Source organism: Piliocolobus tephrosceles, chromosome 2, assembly GCF_002776525.5.
Source record: "Piliocolobus tephrosceles isolate RC106 chromosome 2, ASM277652v3, whole genome shotgun sequence".
Taxonomy (NCBI): Eukaryota; Metazoa; Chordata; class Mammalia; order Primates; family Cercopithecidae; genus Piliocolobus; species Piliocolobus tephrosceles.
Genome location: NC_045435.1, coordinates 19996493 through 20002492, shown reverse-complemented (window position 1 = coordinate 20002492; position 6000 = coordinate 19996493).

The window sequence follows — 6000 nt, the reverse complement described above, 5'->3', positions numbered from 1 at the left end:
TGCAATACCTAGATCATCTCTGATTATGGTATTTCATTAATATACACCCAATTTTTGAAGCTGTATTTGCAAAAGGCATTACAATGTAGCTGAATTTAGAAAGTGAGATTTTTAATTTTCAAAACTATGGTAGAATAAAAGGAAGAATCACATACTTTCTCTTAAAATGTCACATTGTGTCAAATAATTTTTTAATTGAAGATATTATTGTTACAAGAGATAATAGGCAAATGTCTTTTACAGATGAATCCCCGTAACTTGGGTGAAGATAATCTCCCCTCAAAAAGGTGGAACCATTCCACCCTCTCTTGAATATGTGTTCTGGTTAGTGACTTGCTTTGAAAGAGTAGAGTACAAAAAGGGAATGGGGTAAAAGGTTACCATGGTTGCCAGGGGAGAAAGCTGATAAACACTGCCCTAGACAGGTAATTGTTAACATCATTAATGATGAGCCCTGTTGATAATATGTATTTCCGTATAATGTGCTAAGTTTAGTGCTTGACCCCATGGTCTTCCTCCCAAACCACATAACCCATATCTAATTACAAGAAAAAAAAATCAGAAAAATCCCAACTGAGTGACATTGTGCAGAATACCTGATCAGTACAAATTAAAACTGTCAAGGTCATCAAGAACAAGGAAATTCCGAGAGATTGGTATAGCCAAGAGGAGCCTAAGGAGATATGATGTGAAAAATAATGTGGCCTAGATGGAATTCTGGAACATAATGAAAACATAAGGAAGAACTAGCAAAACTTTTTTAGAAAATCACATATAGTTAATAGCAATATACCAAATTTGCCTCCTTAGTTGTGACATATGTACCAGAAAAGTATAAGATATTGGAAAAAATGAGAAACTGGTTAGGAAAATATGGGACTTTTGTACTGTCTTTGCAACTTTTCTATAAATTTAAACCTATTCTTAAAAGGTTATGAAAATCATAGATTAGTAGGTTAAGATTGTAATTATTTTATAGATTCATTCACTCAGCAAATATTGAATACTTGCATTTACACACACACATATAAATTTGATTCTTCTCTTAAAACCCAGTGCTTACTGATATTAAGCCTGTATTTTTATAGTAGTAATTAATTGAATATGATAATGTTTTTTCTTTTAGATAGGACAAGGGCCGTCTTGTTCACCAGAGTTCCCCCCAACCCATTTATCTCATTTTTTTTCCTAGTCCTTGCACGCATTTTCATTTGTAGCCCATAATCTGAGTAAAGAGACAATATGTTAAAATAAAAGTTGGAATAAAAAATAAATACAGCAAACAGTCATAAAAACCATAAAAGAGTGATGCCATGTGAAGAAATAAATATTAACTTCTTCAAATTTCAATATTCTGATTGTGTTGAATTTATTCGTCAAAGAAAGTTCATTCTCTGATATCAATAAAAGTGTGGCAGGAAGATACATGGGAATAGAGCAGGATAGACTAAGATCATAACAAGTAGAAGAGCTTGGGAAGTAGGAAGTTAGCTATAGATAAGTCATAATAATACTTTTGAATCTTGGCATATCACCAGAATGATCTGAGAATGTGTAAAAAAGCAAGCAAACAGAAAACAAACAAACAAACAAACAAAAAACATAGATTCTCTAGGTCATTGTTTCTTACAGTGAAGTCCCATCACTAGCAGTATTGGCATCACTGGGGATGTTTGAGAAATGCAAACTCTTGACCCCAATTTCAGGCCAACTGAATCAAAAACTCTGGAGATGAAGCCCAGAAATTTGTGTTATAATAGGTCCTTTATGTAATTCTTATTTCAGGCTAAAATAGGAAAACCACTTTCCAATAGATTTGTTTTAGTTATCTTAAACAACATTACATTTACCATTCAGGACGAATATGATGACTATTGTGGGAAACACTGCCTATGTAAAGATGAAAATACCATAGAGATATATGTGCACCCAGTGTTTTACTGGTTAACCCAGAAAATGTAACAATTTTACCTTTGATTATTGAATAAGTTTACTTTTGATTATGATTAAAGAACAAGAAAGCATATCTACCTACAGTGTTAATCACTTGGTGTTGATTCTGGAATACTCTGGTCAGTGGCTTCCTCTATCTACTTCTGTTTTTAAAAATTACCTTATGTTTTTGGCATTGTGCTAATGTTTTGTTTAATTCATAGTGACATTTACAGGGCCAGCATTATTATATCTGTTTGAGAACTGAGAAAACTAGGAATGAAAGAATTTAAATGGCCTGATGAACTGTGGTTTAGAAATAAGCTTATTGTCTTCCTCCACTCTACAACCTTGGCTCTTTCAGTCATTCAATCCAGCTCTGTTTTAACACGTCGAATATATGCTAGTCACTGGAAAATGTGTTTGGGCTGCAGGATAAGACCAAAAAACTGAATAAATCAAGGATATTTTTACTATAACTCAAATTATAGTCTGCTGTTGTATTATAATAATTGTAATAATCATATATGTTGGGAATTTCTTTACCACATTAATTTCCAAGTTCAGGTATTATAGAAATCACAATCTACTTTTAAATCCAAGACAGGATCAGACCATCTTTTCTGTGGTTGCTTCTCCTTTAGCATACAAATCTGGGTTGGTTGGCCTGTGACTGATCAGAGATAATTGAGAAATTATAGTAATGATTTTTTTAAGTCATGTAAAGAAATCACCATTTTGTAGTAAGTGTGAACTGGCATCCTTTCATTTCTTATATCATCTAATGTATGAACAAAAAGATAATCTATTTGGGCACATGTAAATACTAGTTTTGGAAAATATGTATTGAAACTACAATCTGGCAACAATTGGTACTGTGGGAGAGGAAAAACTTCTCATTATTCTCTTAGGTTCCATAGCTGGGTCTAAAAACTAAACTAACCTAGGGCATATTAAGAAGAGAAAATAATATACATTTTATGGAATATTTTTAAGTGCTCACCAGAGTCATCACAAGAAAAATGAAAAACCAAAACAGCAGGTAAGGCTGATAACATATATTTTTAACAACAAGAAGAAAAAAAATGGTAACTTTGTGTGGAGGTGTGAAAAGACACATGGATTTGGTCTAGAAGCAGTAAATTCTGAGAAAGAAACCAGAAAATAAATGGAAAAATTAATGAAAGATAAAGGTTGTTCTAGTAGGTTTGTTTGTGCAGATACATTTGTGTATCTATTCCCAGTGTCTGGTGATGAGCATGTACTCTTCCCGACAGAGGGGAGCATTTTTCTAGTGGGAAATTTTATGACCTGCTTTTAGCTAGAGAGGTCAGAGACCCCTTTCCTGCATCAGCTATGTTTCAAATGACTTCTGCTCAAAAGAATCAATGTTCCTAAGTATCATATTGTTGTGGGTCATGTTCCGAACTCCTTCACTTCCTCTGTCTGAAACTTCCCAAGGAATTTTACGAATTAAAAAGCTGAGTTGGTGGATGTGGAGAGGAGAGTTAGGTTGGTAGCAGCGTAGTTAAAGATCTGCAAAGGGACAAGAGAACATAGATTAGTATAAGAATAAATTAGCAGAAAAAGACCGCATCTGAGCACACTTCTCCAAATCCCACTAAAACAGACTCCCAAACTTGAGAATGGATAAATTCAGTAAATTGGTTGAGCATTATTAATCTGAGAGAGTGTTTATCTTCTTTTTTAAAAAGTGTACATTAGACACTGTCCTGTCCAATTCACTTGGAAGCAGCTTTTTTTTTTTTTTTTTTTTTTTTTTGACAATAATTGCACAATTTTCCCTCATGCTTGAGGGGCAGTCAGTGTACCAAGGACGTGACCATTTTGAAGTACCACAGCATTCAACTTAAATTCTGATTAAAATGCTGCCAATGTTTTCATAGTGGTATGAAATCTTGTTCTATTATCATGGAAATATTTAGGATTTTTTTTTTCACACCATAAATTCTAAAAGTTAGGAGTAAAGAAATAACATCCTCAACACTGAACATTACTTAGGATGGAGAGAGACTTAAAAAGAGGGAAATTTCTTGATCTGTGATCTTGGGAACAGCAGTCTGCTTTTTTATTTTTCTGACTTCAGAGACAGAATTGCTATGAGTAGTAGGCCATTCTTGCGTTGCTATAAAGAAATATCCGCATCTGGGCTTAATTTGGTTCATATTTCTGCACGCTGTACAGGAAGTGTGGTACCAGCATCTGCTTCTGGTGAGGGCCTCAGGAAGCTTACATTCATGACAGAAGGTGAAGGGGGAGCAGGTGTGTCACATGGCAAGAGAAGGAGCAAGAGAGAAGGGGGAGGAAGTGCCATATTCTTTTAAATAACTGGATCTTACATGAACTACCAGAACAAGAACTCATGCATTATTAAAGAGATGGCACTAAGCCATTCATGCGAGATCCACCCTCATGATCCAAATACCTCCCACCAGGCGCCACAAACAGCATTGGGAATTGCATTTCAAGATGAGATTTGGAGAGGACAAATAGCCAAACAACCATATAACTGTGGAAATTCCTGTTTTGTGCTCACCTAAAAGGATGGTCTTCCAATTGCCCTGGGAGTAATTACCTTGGTCTAGTTTAATGTGGCTTTTATGAAACCAGAATTTTTCTTTGATTTTGATGACAGTGCTGGGCTCAGCAGTCCTTTGCAAAGCCCTTTTCAGTTTTTTCAGTACTGTGCAAGGTGACAATGTATGCTTTCTTCTAAAACCCTTTAGGCACGGCCAATCTCCCGCCTTAAAAGAATGCCAAGTTGATGGAGGCCACACTTTGTTTTTCACCTGTTGATAATATGTTTCAAATATACCTGTTAGCTCCTGTATATAGCTAGCCATAGCATCAAATTGTTCACTTAAATCCCCATCATGTTCTCTCAATTCAGGAATGGAGATTTAGAGATGTTAATAGGCATAGGGAGACCCAAAATTATTTTACAAGGGTTTATCTGTGTGTCCTATTTGGAATGTTACAGATTTTTATGAAGGCCAGGAGTACGGCTTCTGACTATTTAAGTGTAGTTGAGTCAAGATTTTTATATTCCATTTGCCATGGTGTTTGAGGATAGTACAGAATGCCCAATGTTAATGAGAACCCGAAAGTTATTGTAAGAAAGTAGTTTATTTGTGCCATAAAATGAAATCTCTCATCTGATTCATTCCATGATGAAGTTCCCAAACGAGGAATAATCTAAGTTAATCTTCTTTACTATTGTAGTAGAATTAGTACAGATAATCACCAAACAGTGAGAGAAACCTACATATGGCGGTAAATCTATAAAATCCATCTGGAGCAGTGCTAGGAGCAGTGTAGACCTTGGAGGATTCTCTGCAGTTGGCTAATTTCCTTGAGAAATGTGAGATTTGTAAGTAGTGCTTTGGAAATAACTTGGTCATGAATGCCATGATTTTGTGGATGTCAGGGCAGAACAAATTGTCTTTTAGTCCTTTGTATCCATTTGTCTTTTTCATACTGGTACAATTGTTTGACAATTAATAAGATTAACCAGGGTTAAAGGCAGGTTTGTAACTTGGGTGGAGAAAGTTTAAGGAAGTCTGTTTTCAATTTCACATTTAGTAGCCTTGTTGGCTCTACTGCTCCTTAGAGATACAGTATTAGTCTTCTTAGTATAGGCAGGTCGGTGAACAATATACCATTTTTAGTAGGAAGGTGAATCACAGGCAATCAGGCAGCAATTGTATGCCCTTTGGCAATAAGAGCACCTTCAGAGGTGAAGAATTTGTGCTATTTCCAGATTGTGGCAACTGTATGACAGACTCCCACAGCATATCTGGAGTCATTGTAAATAGTTGCAGGTTTCCCCTTTGTCAGTGTGCAGTCTTTAATAAGAGATATGAGGTCAGCAGCTCTGGCTGATTTTACAGTGAGCAAAGAGTATGCCTTAAGTGTTTCATGGTAGGAAACTATGGTATAGGCAGTTATTATGTTCCCCTACAAATTCCATTTACAGGAGCCATCACAAAATAGAAATAAGTCTGGGTTGTCTAAGTAGATATTTAAGAGATCCTCTGGTGGCTTTAA